The sequence below is a fragment of the Calypte anna genome, chromosome 1, assembly GCF_003957555.1.
Source record: "Calypte anna isolate BGI_N300 chromosome 1, bCalAnn1_v1.p, whole genome shotgun sequence".
NCBI lineage: Eukaryota > Metazoa > Chordata > Aves > Apodiformes > Trochilidae > Calypte > Calypte anna.
This window is the reverse complement of record NC_044244.1, coordinates 38,665,519-38,677,939: the sequence shown is the minus strand read 5'-3', so window position 1 is coordinate 38,677,939 and position 12,421 is coordinate 38,665,519. Positions and strand designations below refer to the sequence as shown.

The 12,421-nt window shown below is 35.8% G+C and overlaps 1 protein-coding gene across 7 annotated transcripts in view; it reads left to right on the top strand.

The window, feature by feature from the left end:
• The window catches only part of PPARA (peroxisome proliferator activated receptor alpha), a 36,143-nt gene that overhangs the window by 9,996 nt on the left and 13,726 nt on the right, over positions 1 to 12,421 (top strand). For 3 of the 7 annotated variants that reach the window (XM_030457312.1, XM_030457293.1, XM_030457318.1), the window contains one exon: positions 12,322 to 12,395. The exons of the other annotated variants lie outside the window; for them this stretch is intronic. The gene's annotated coding sequence lies outside the window, so the exon portion shown is untranslated. The remainder of the gene's footprint in view (positions 1 to 12,321; positions 12,396 to 12,421) is intronic. 7 annotated transcript variants of the gene reach the window in all.

Below are 12,421 nucleotides of genomic sequence, written 5' to 3'. Positions count from 1 at the left end.
TATTATCTGAGCTTTAGAAAGTGCATCAAAGTCTTTACTTGACTCTATAAGTTGGTGGCAGTTGGATTTTATTTATTTTTATATATGGTATGCCTGAAATTTCACATTTATTAGCTGTAATTACTAGACAGCTTTGCTTATAAAAGTTACGACATCTTTCTGGATAGAACAGTCAATGTATGTTGTGGGGGAGGTTTTGTTGGGTGGTTTTTTTTTTGGTGTTGGTTTTGTTTTGTTTTATGTAAGCATGTGAGCAAGTAAAACATCTGAGTTAGAGGTTTATGTGATAGCACAGTCAACATGTTCAATGGAAAATGGCCAAAAAATTTGCCTGGCACTGCCTCTGTATGTATTGGATTATAATTTTAATTGTCAATTTTGCTTGCACAGATGTTTTTCATTTGTTACCCTCTTAAGTCTATTTTTACCATATGTATTGAGAATGTATTCTGCAGGGGACTTAGTAAGGAGCTTATATTTTATTTACTTCAAAAATTGATTACATTGGAGATAATCATTTAGTCACCACACTCAAATGCAATTTGTTTTTGCCATTTACTCTCAGATATCCTTATCCTTCAACAAATAGGGTCTCTGTAGAATATCAGAATATCAGAACAATTAGAAAATTGTTCAGAAGCCACTTAGCATAATGTGAGATGCTGTGATCACTTGTGTAAGGAAACAATTGCAACATTCCAAGTCAGTCTTGAGGATCTAGTTTCCAGTGAGCAGCATGTTAGGACAGATGTGTAGGCTGTTTGTAAATGCTGTACACAACAGAATCAACTTTAGCGTTACCATTTAAACCTATTTTTACATATTACTTTTAGAAAAAAAAGATAATGGTTTAGGATATCTAATATGTGCAGGCTGTTCATAGGACATAAATTTTAAGGGATGTTTGGTTTGTTCTATTTTAAAAAATTCAATTAGTTCTGGGCATACCTTGCAACCAGACTTAGCCTCCATCTGAGCACTGATTTCTGAAGTCAGTATTCCTAACTGTTAGCCAATTTAAAATCTTGGTTTATGTAATTAGTTTGTCAAACATTTGTACAGTATGGCAAAACTCGGGGAAAAAAAAACCAAGATGACTTTTAAACAAATAAAGGAGTAAGGAGTTTTTGGGCACATGGCAAAAGTAAGAGAGCTTTTAGTTCATTAATGTGGTAATAAAAATACAGCAAATACTCAGATGACACATTTGTGTGAACGTGACCTTGAATCTTGGATCAAATAGCAAATACATAAATGTCATGTTTGTCCGAATGTGACCTTGCTTTGGTTCAAATATCATTCATAAATCAAATCCTAGCTTTTGATGAACATGTAAAGAAGCAGCTCTTAAATAATGCATCATATCTTTGTTTCTCAGTAGTAGTGGTCTTCTCATAGAAGTGTTCAGCTTCAACTCACAGAGCATCTGTGAGTTAAACACCAAATTCTTACAGCTTCATAGCCTACAAGATGTTTTCAGGAATGATTTAGAATCTGTAAAAGTTAGAAGTGCAAATTGCTATGGGTGCTATGATTAACATGTAATAATTTGAATCTTGCTGATGTGTGGAATATAACAATGACTTGAAGAGATACTGACATAGAAACACATGGTATAAAGAACAAAACCTGGAGTTTGTTTGGAGAGAGGAAAATAAGAAGGGAGAATGTGTTGCAAGCATAAATGTATACCTAGCAATCAAGTAGGGGTTTTATTAGAAACTCTTACGAGCTGAAAGCAGGACTATTGTGGAACTGTATTTGAACTTGAAAGAGAGCACATATCAGAGAGCTGAACACTGTGTAACAAGTTGTTTACTGGGATGTTGCCATTGTTCAGTTTCTTGCAGAAAAAAAATACCCTAGTGTTCTCTTGGTTCTCTTGTTAGTAAAATATACTTGCTTCACTGCCTCAAAAATACTAGGTATTATTAACTCCAGTTTGAATATTTGTTTTACATGCAGTAGTACCTAATGTAATAAATTGAATAAACCTCCCTCATACTGTTGTCCAGGTTGTTGTGGTTTTTTAAAATATCATGTTAATAAGATATTCTTACTCTATAGATTAAACTTGTAGTCAATTCTCAACCATATGTCAGAGCTCATTATTTACTATACAAATGCAAACAAAAAAAGGGTAATTAGAGAAAGAAAAATAATTACAAATTACTTTTTTTTTTAAGGATTTCTAGGCATCTTGACAGTAAAAGCTGAAGCAAAACTAAAGACTAACAATAAGTTTTACATTTAAATATTTGACAGTTCTTCCTTGGCCTAAAGCCAGGAATCATCTTGACATCAGAGTGGATTATAAAAAACCGACAAAAAAAAAACAAAACACAAAATCCAGAACCTCAAAAAGCCCACCCCAACCAAACAGAAAAAATTCAAAAAGAAAAGACACTGCCCCAAACACTTATTGGAAAAAAAAAAACCAAAAAGACTCAAAAAACAAACAAGAAGAAAAAACACAAAACCCCACAAGAAACCAAAAACCCAACCAACCAACAAAAACAAAAAAAAAACACCCCAACAACAAAAAAACAGTAAAGTGAAAGAGAAAACATTATAGGCTACCAGTAGCCCTAGTATTTTAATACATAGTTAGTTAACTGTTAACTAATACTACTATTGACTGATACTGAAGTCCTGACTATCCAACTCTTTCAAGAGTCTAAAGAATTCAGCAGACATAGATTGAAAAGAGAGCTTTGAAAGCCCTGCTTTGGCATATAGTTACTTCTGACTTCAACTTCATTTCAGCTTTCACTAGAGAGAAATGCAGGTCTTCCTTTTCCCAATTACAGAAACCACCAAATTACCACTTTTGGATGTGAAAACTCACAAGTAGAGGAGGGAAAATACAAACCAACCAAACAAAAAAATCCCAGTATCATATTAGTATTCTATGCAGACTTGAGTCTTTTTGAGCTTGATGTGAGTTTAAGCACCAACCCAATCTGCACTCTTTACAGAAGCAAGCTAGGAAAAATATATTTTCCTTACCCAGCAGGTGCATATTTCATTAATCTCACATTTGATGCAACTGATGTCTGTTTATGTGGAAAAAAAAAATCCAAGTGTGGCTTCAGATAGATGTAACTTTGACGTCATAGAGCTGTAAGTCTTGTCTCTGGAGCTTGAAGGTAAAGATTGCAAAACCTTCATGTCCCAATGCTGAGTCAAATCTGACTCCTATTGCTAAGAGGGTTAACAGTGGTTAATTTAAAGACAGGCTTCAGATGTCATTGCACCCATAATCTGGAACTGTGGCATTTCTATACATCTTAAGTTGAGTTTTTTCTGCCAGAGTTAGTATAATACAGTGGATCAGATACAGTGAAATGTATTTTCTAATGTAAAGTAATTGTAAAAGTCATGTAAGTAAATGAAAAGTGTTCTCAAATGAGTTCCTAGTTAGGAAGTTCCTAGTTAGATCTTGTGGGGCTGAATTAAAAATTTCCCATTACAAAGCTATTTGATTTTAGTATGATGTTTTATTCTTTACAAGCATCTGAAGTGTTTCTTTGAGCTAAATACTGCTCTCACCTTGAGTTTCCAACACTGGAATTATCATTTTATTTTATTATTTATGTGAGCATGTTGTTTCAACTCAGAATAAATGCCTGTATGTTCAACTTACTGAATTTCTCTGAGAATTTTACTACTGAGAGGACTGTGAGTAACTGGGCTGTGCATGATTGCCCCAGCCTGTGTGACAGTTCCATGGCTCTGTCAAAAGATAGTATTGCTTAATCTAACAGAGATACTGTCTGCTCTATAGGGCAGTTTTCATCTCTCATCAGAGACTTAAGAGGCAGGGCTGCTTTACTTCAGGCAATGGAAGTGCCTGGTTCAAAGGTCCAGCCTGTTGATAGGATCATCGGATTCTTCAGAGGGGATTCAGGGCTGCACATCCACATGTATTTGTTGGCATTGCAACACATGTATCGCTCACCCCAGCTGCTTATTTCTGGTCCCTCCAGTGAGCCAGCACAAATATTTGTAAGGTTTATGCAGTGAACTGGATCAGGGAAGCAATGTGATCAAGAAGTACCGCTGTTTCGTTTGTAATCGTGGCCTCAAAGAGGTCATGGCTCTGGAAAGTCCATTGAGTTTCACTCATCCCAAACATGTAAGTGAGGTACCTGGCATTTGGTGAGATGAAGACCCCTCTATGTCCATTTGCTGTAAATTCAGTTCTGCTTTGTAGTTTTTTTTCTCCAGTAATTCTCCAGTAATTGCATCTGCTGTGTGAAAGTGAGAGGGTATGATATTTGGGGTAAATATTTCAATTACTTCCTGAATAGTTTTGTTGTGGTCCTGTTATTGGTTACTTTTTAAATACTAATCTTGACAAAACAATTTCTAGAACTATTCAAAGTATAATGAATGTGTTAAACAGTTGAAAGAAAACGTGGGAATAGTGAATATATAATTACGAAGCAGCTGAATAGTTTTAAAGCAGAAATGCTGCTCTTAAAAGAGAGATGAGTAGCCCTGTTCAGAGACATTTATTTTTCTTTAATATATTCTAGGCAATGAGACTCCACTTCAGAGAGTCAGGACCCATGAAGTAGCTTCCACTAAATCTTGGAAAAGAGCTACAGGGAGATGCCAACAGGGATTGAAGCTGGCTCAGTAACTGCGAAGTAGCTGAATAGTGACTGTTAGTGATTATGTCATTGTTCTCTGTATTTTTACAGTCTGTGCTTTTCCCTCTTCCTTGGCTGATTAGTTGTTTTTTTTCTTTTTCTGTCTGCTTCTGTGTAGGATCTGCCCAAATTTTTGTAGCTGAGCAGTGTTAAGCAATTATTTCAATAAGTATTTTGGGCTTTTTGGTCTTTGCAAGTTGTGATATTGGTGCAAATGTTGAATTTTTAGATGTGTATTTGTATATGCTGGAATTACAAGCAATTCAAAGTTCTCTTTCATAGGGAGATATGGCAGCATTTTGTCCAGCAATCTAAGATGACTTTCTATGTCTTGCCTTTAACTGAGTGTTTTTGTAATCATACAGATTGAGGTTTTATATTTTTGCTTGGGAAAGACTTTAATGTTAAACAGATGTTCCTAGGGACTCAAATTTATATTAATGCAGCTCCTGCACTTGAATATGTATGTAAGGAATCTTTCATGTGTAGTATGGCTACCTCCTCTTTGAAAAATCTTGCTTGTTTTCTCTACAGAATTTGTATCCTGATAATCTTTTTTACTGTTTATAATGTTCTTCTTGCCACATGGCAGGTGTTGCGTATGTTAGTTTCTCCTTTCATATGTTCTTACTTTTAAAAGTATTTTGTAACAGGAAAAGTGTGAATTTGTAACACTGATTGTAAATTACATTTTATAATTTTCTCAGGTAATTTCCTTTTTTTTTCAAAGTAAAAATAACTCAATAACAGAATAGTGGCATCCTAAGAACTGAGATTCTTGTTAAACTAGGAGGAACCAGATGTCATTTACATTGCATGATACAAGAGTTCAACATCATTGTACCTTTCTATATAATTGGAATACATTTGTTCTATGTTGGCCACAAAATAAACTTAATTTAAAAATCTCAACGTTTTGCCTAAATAAGCCCTGTCACCCTTTGCTTTGGTTTGTGGTGGGCTAGCAGGAGCTGCTGCTGCAACACAGAAGAACCAGATTTGCTTCTGACAGTCTGACAGAGGAGATCTCTGGCTGAAGAATAGTTCTGCCTGGTGTAATGTGCAAAGTCAGTCACTCAAGTGGTGCTGCTCACACCTGACCTGTCATTAATCAGCACCGCTCCTGCATGCACCTCCTCACTGCTTGACAGCACATTAATTCATCTTAGTCCTGTCTTTAAAAGTATTTGCTTGTGGTGTTGGCTAATCACTTCTATGGCAAAGTTGATAAAAATTGTTGATTTTCTGGGAGAAATCTTGCCTTTCCACCATCTTTTTGGATGTCTTTTAAAATCCAACGGACAGAAAATTCTGGGACCAAAGAAGTGCTGCTGCCTAGCCCAGTAAGTTCTGCTTGGGTTTGACTGAGTAATGCAAAAGGAAGAAACCCCTCAGATTCTCAAAAACCTCAAAAAGACCTCAAGCTGCTTTTGCCACTTTCATTCTCAATCAGCAAAATACTTGCAGCGTTTAAAAGCTTTATCAACTTTTCCCACGTGAAGTTAAAAGTGTGTTATCTCTGCACCTTCTAATACAATTAGGGAAGGATATTCAGGGGACTAAATTAAAACTCATCATGATCCTCTCTTTCTGAAACCAGTAGATTTGCCTGTGTGGCCTGTGTTCTTCCTTCAAGAAACTCTTCAGTGTTCCTCCAGTTCCTCAAGTACTTACGGATCGTAGGAAGAGAATTGTCTTTTCTCCCTTTTCTTAAGGAAATAATGTTCTTCCAACCAACAAATTAACAGGTTTTTTCCTGCTGCAGACTAATACAGACGAAGTTGTCTTAAGAGCTGTGTAGGTCCATTTCTATTTAATGCACTGCCCAATGTGAAGAGAGTGGTATGGGGGAAAAAAGCCCATTGTGCAGTGTATATGTACATTCTACCATCGTGCATTAAAATAAGGTAGCATAATAAAGCTTGCATCGTTCATTAGGTAACTTTTAAGATCTTAACTTTGCAATTTCAGTATTATTTTTCAAAATTAAAGTATGTAAATTTTTATTTGTTTTAAAGGTAGTGTTGATTCTTAGTTGAGTATGATAAAGGAAAAAATATGAAATTTTTGTGGTTTGGTTTTTATTCGAGGGAGGGGATAGAATTGACAGTGTTGATGAAGAGATGACTCATAAAAATTTTTCATCATTTCATGCAAAGTAAATTCTTTGTCTTAGATTCCTAATACTTTGTAAAATACTTTGTAAAATATTACTAGTATGCAAGGTTACAGGATAGAGGAGAAAACATGCATCTTTGCCCAGATAGGAGACTTGACTTCATATTTGAAGTGCCAGATTTTATTTTAAGCTACTTTTATTTTCAGTGGGGTTTTTTTTTAAGTGTTGAATCAGAATATTGGGAATACTGTGTAACTTACACATTTCAGGCTCTTCCTATTCACCTCAGTTTTCTAAAAGTATCTGCTACAGGGACTAGTTTTATAAGTGCTGTGTTCAGCCACAACATTCTCAAAGTGACCCAGAGGTAATGATTGTTTCAACTTTAACCTTGAAATTTGCAAGCGAGCCCTTTACACGATCAATTTGTTTATGCAGTAAACCCAGACTTTGTTACTGCTTCTTAGAGACCTTTGCATCTCTGAGGCCATTTTCCTTACAGGGTTTACACCAAGTATGTCAAGTATTAAATGTGGAAGGGCCAGGGTTTTGGCCTTTCACAATCCCTTTCCAAAAATGAAGGAAACAACCAATTGATGCATGAGAAGGTGTTTTTCTTTGGTATTCTGACTGCTGTTTCCTTAAGACCTGTTTCAAGTTTATAGGTAAATTACTCATTGGGTTTTTGCAGTGTAGTGGTGGGAAAGGAGGACTTCTGTAAACAGACATATCTCAGATCTAACAGGCTTGAGAGAGCACCAGTAAAACCTGTTTATCCTTAAACCTATAATCTCATTAAAAGATGTTCTTATTTTTTTACGTCATACTCACTTGTTTTCAGTTTACTTTGTGTGTGTTTGTATGTGGGTGTAGGAAAGGGAGTATGGAGGCTAAAATTTTGTATGGGAAACTGAGAAGATCCTCTGCCAATGTCTTTCTGGCACAGAATTTTTCTGAAGTCTTAAGAGTAAGAAGAAATACTGACTCATACAGACACTTGAGTGGGATCATCATGCTGCAGCTACCACATCTACTGTTGTAATATGTATAGTTTTTTTTGTAAAGCAAAATACTCTCTGTGAATACTATTGAAATTAACTAAATAGTCATTCACCTCCTTATTTTAGAAGATTTCTTTTCAGAGAAAGAAGGATTAGTACATACTAAGTGAAACCTCCCAAATGAAAGCAAATACATGTATAAACATGCACAATGTACAGAGAAGACAGATGGCAAATGGTTTATTGCAAGAAAATTAGACCTCTTCTGTAAATATTTTCTGTGCTTATGAGAAAAAAAAAGTTATAACTTTTTCAATAGTGAAAATGTTATACTTTGACAGTCTCTGGAAAGGGTTATGCAATGGCAGTGCTTGCTAAGGTAGCTAGTTAATCATTGACAAGAGCCATAATGATTAAACCGTGGTAATTTACTAGTAGTGGTTGAAAGTACAAAAGGGTATGTAATTCAGTACTTAAAACAATAAGCCCTTCATTTATGTTTCACTAGCTGTTAGGTTGTTCTTACAGAAGTTCAGCTAAAAAGTCTGCTGAATATTAAATATTTACTGTAAACGTGGAAAAGCATGGTGCAATTTGGGTGACACCAGGTGCAGAGTCCAGCTATCAATCCTTTCCTTTGCTTTTCTGTCAAATAACGCCTGTTTTGTTTCAAGATAGATTTCACGTAATCTTTTCAAAATATTGGGCTGGATGAAGAAGTCATAACTTGGAGAGCTGTGATTCAGTAGGGAGCTTGAAGCAACGTTGGATACAGAAGGCTGGTGCCTCCTGGAACCTCCCCAGCTAGCCCGGGGTAGTGTGCTCTTGCTACATATCTGCAGAGGAATATAATCTTTCTGTGCTGTGAACAACTGTTTTAGCCTGGGACAACATCATGAAGAGCACACTGGAGGAGCAGTGCTGATCATATGCTCTGCCATTCCTTTCTTCCTCTCTTGCTGATGGCTCTGAAGGGAGACAAATTTGGTAGTCCACTTTGGACTGTGGGAGCACAGTTGTTACTATTCTCAGCTATCGCTACAAAAACAACTTAGGTCAAGGTTTCTTTACTCTTTTCCCTCTCCACAAAACAGCCATGTCACAGGGGCAGCAGTGTAACTCCGTTTTCACAAATAAAATACATAAAAGTGATCTGCGATTTCTCAACTGGACTATATTATCTTCCAGTTATATCAGGTGCATAATGTAATGGTTTGGAAGCTGTCAGATAACAGCAACCAGCAGTTAGTTCCAGGTCTTGCTGAGCTGGTTCATGCTGCCTCAACAGAGAAACTGTACAAAGATACTTAAGACTAAAAGTAGTAGTAGAGAATAACTGGTGAAGTTAATCAGAAATGTTTGCAGTTGTATCTTGTTCCTACTTTGTGAAAGTAATGTTTTAAAAATGCACTCTGCTTCTGCAGAATTGCTCTGCATCTTGAGTCTTCTTGTGACTGTAAGTGTGGCTCTGAAGGGATGCAGATGTTTTACTGACAAAATCTTTGTTGGATAATCTAGAATCATCTCTGCCATTTTCCTTTGGGGTGAGACCATACATTCCTAAAGCATTAGGCTGATTATTTTATTTTTAAGTACTCTTTTATTTAGAATCTTCATTCACAAAATTTCTGATTTTATTTTTTTTTTTTTTCAGAAACGATGGTTGTACATGTTACAAATTTTTTTTCCTATTTTCTGTCTTCTGTGAGGCTTATGAATGTCAAATGTAGGTATTTCTTAATATTTTGTCAGGCTACAAGCCAGTAGGATTTATAAGAGAAATGAAGGTGGTTCTTGGAGACAGGACAACTGCTGAGTTTGAGAAGAAAGTTACAATAGGAAGTTACTTTACTAAATCATTTCAGGTTACGGAAATTCTGTAGAGGCTGTAACTGATAGCAATTACACTTAAGTCTTCTATGTGAAAGAAGTTATTTTCTTTCAGTTTCAAGTATAATGTTCTGTTCCACTGTAAAATAATCAGGCATGATTAGGCACAATCAGTATGAGCATGAATGCTCTTAAAATAGAAGCTGCAGCAGTCTTTCAACTGATCCCTCAGAAAGAAGCTGAGATGTGCCTAGTATTGCTAATAAATATTCTAATACAGTGATGACAATCTGGCACAATGTTCTAATGACTATTTAATGTATCAAAATGGAAAACTTAATTTGGCTGTTGTTTTTAAATACAGCCAAGCTGTACATAGTGATAGAACAGCAATGTGACATGTCCAAGTAGCATCAACAGTTCAACAGTAACATATCTGTTGTCCTTAACTGGTTAGAAATCATGGATAAATTCCCATTCTTATTTGCTACCTATGTAGGGCATATTTTCCTTTTCTAGTTGAAACTATCCACTTTCAAAGAAATTTGACAAATAGATCTTTACTAAGGGTACCTGTAGTGTGACCTGGCAAGTAATAGTGCAGCACCTGGATTTTTTCCTATCCAAGGGAGACTGGAAACCTATTTTGTTTGGTTTATAAAAATAGATATTTAGAGACCTGATTCTTATAATTTGTGATTCTTTCAGTCTTTGGCCTTCGGAACTGTCTGTTGTATTTGGCTTGGTTTAATAATCAAAATAGAATTAATCTTCTGAAAACGTTATCATCTCAGTTATGCTGGACAGATCCTGAAATCTTCAGTGTTCCCTGTCATAAAGTTCTCCATTTCAGTGTGTCAACTGAGTAAAATCAGTAGAAGCTCTTGATTTTGCTATGTGTTTGTGTCTGCTACTCTTTTAGTTCTGTCCTTCTAGGTACATAGTAAGCTATTGGACTGAGGAGAAAAATCTGTATCTTTGCAGTGGTATTTGGTTGGAAAAAATGTGCTAAGAGCTAAGTACTGAAACAATACTCTTTTAATTATTTGCAGGAAAGATAATATATCTGGGCACTGTTAAGTGAACTGGTTTTTTTAGCCTCAACATAGTTTCTTTCAAAAACAGGTACAGTGGTACACAGAACTGGAATGAATTGCCCAAGCATATATAGAGTGTATTGTTTTGTTCTAATCATCAGAGTTTTGTTGTTTATATGATTACACTGCCATTTCAATCTCTCCTTGTACCTGAGAGAGAGGTTAGAATTTTTATGTCTATTCACTTGGCTCAAAATGAATTAAGAGTATATAGGACGTATATCTATAGCCATTTGGTATCCGAATTTAAAAATCTGTGTACTCTGAAAATCATAAGAAAATTTTTCCAAGTCTAATCCATATACTTTAAATAACATTGATTAACTGGAACAGTGCATACTGTGGAGTAGAAAGCCATAAGTAAAACAGGTAGTTTTGAAAATTGTTTCACTTACAGTCATGTAGTGAACCCATTGGCAAGCACTATAGGAGTTATATATATGCACCAGTGTTTTTCCATGAAATAGCAGAAAGGAATAGCAGTGTGCACTAATAAGTGCACCTGAAAAAGAAATTATTTTAAAACTGTGTGTGCATTTGGAGGTTATTACAAACATAACTATTAGTCTTCTTTAGAAAAGGTCATGTTGCCCTCAGCTATATCTGTGTATTAGCTTGAAAAGTTAAGCAAACATAATTGAAGTCAGTTTTTTACCATCAACCTGGGTGTAAAAGGAAAAGGGTTGATTGAAGCTAGATATCTTCAAAACATTTTGAGGGTTTTTTTGTGTAACTGAATAAAAGTGCTGTCTGTCTTTAGTCATTAGTATGTAAAGCAGTAGTTGGCACTTTGTCTTACTTTTAACTGTTACCTTTCTGTCACTTACATAGATAAAAAATACATGTTTTTATTTTTCCCAAAATAGATTCCTGATTCTCATAGGATGAATCTATTGCAGATTACCAAAGAAAATCACTGATTTTTTAACAGAAAATGTTTTCTGTCATAAGAATCACACCAGCTGGTACTAGAAACTTCAACATCAAGGAAGTTGGGTTTCTTTGGTTTGGATTGGTTTTTTTCTTACAACATAGCACCTTTATTGTAAAAGCAGCATTTTTGTGTCCCTAAATAGCCAGGTGTTGGCAGTTTCAGGCACGACAGTGAATTGCAGTGAGCATGTGTCCAGCACAAAGGCCGAGGCTGAGCAGTAACCACAGTACGAGCCGGAGCTTCCCCAGCTGCCCCTGCACATTCATTGCATGGACAAGTCTGCAGCAGTGGGGGTTTGTGCACAAGTCATAGGTACCCAGTGTAAAAGATGAGTTTCTTTTGAAAGAAGTAGATTTATGCAGCAGGAGTAGCATTCTGCTGTACATTTGCTAGCTCCTTACCTGACAAGTCAGTAGAAGAAAAACAAAAATTTGTGACATTTTCTTGGGAATCTGTGTTGTTACTGAAAGTTGGTGATGGTGACAGCTGGTTTTGAAGGCAACTTAAAAAATTTAATTCACTGTGGGGAATAAAACTAACTATAGGAATTATAGTTATATTGGATTGTACATGCTGGAGCACTCTTGCTGAAGGTGTTCTTTGGCCAGAGCTGGTCAGAAGGTTGTAGTCTGTCCCATTTCTACAAAGATTTTAGTGTAAGACAGTGTTTTGTTCTCTGCAGTGTCATAAGACCTATCGAACAAATTTAAAAGAGATGAGAAGACCAAATCAACATATCTAAACCTGTTAGATAAGGTGAGAAAAGACTGCTCAAACATAAT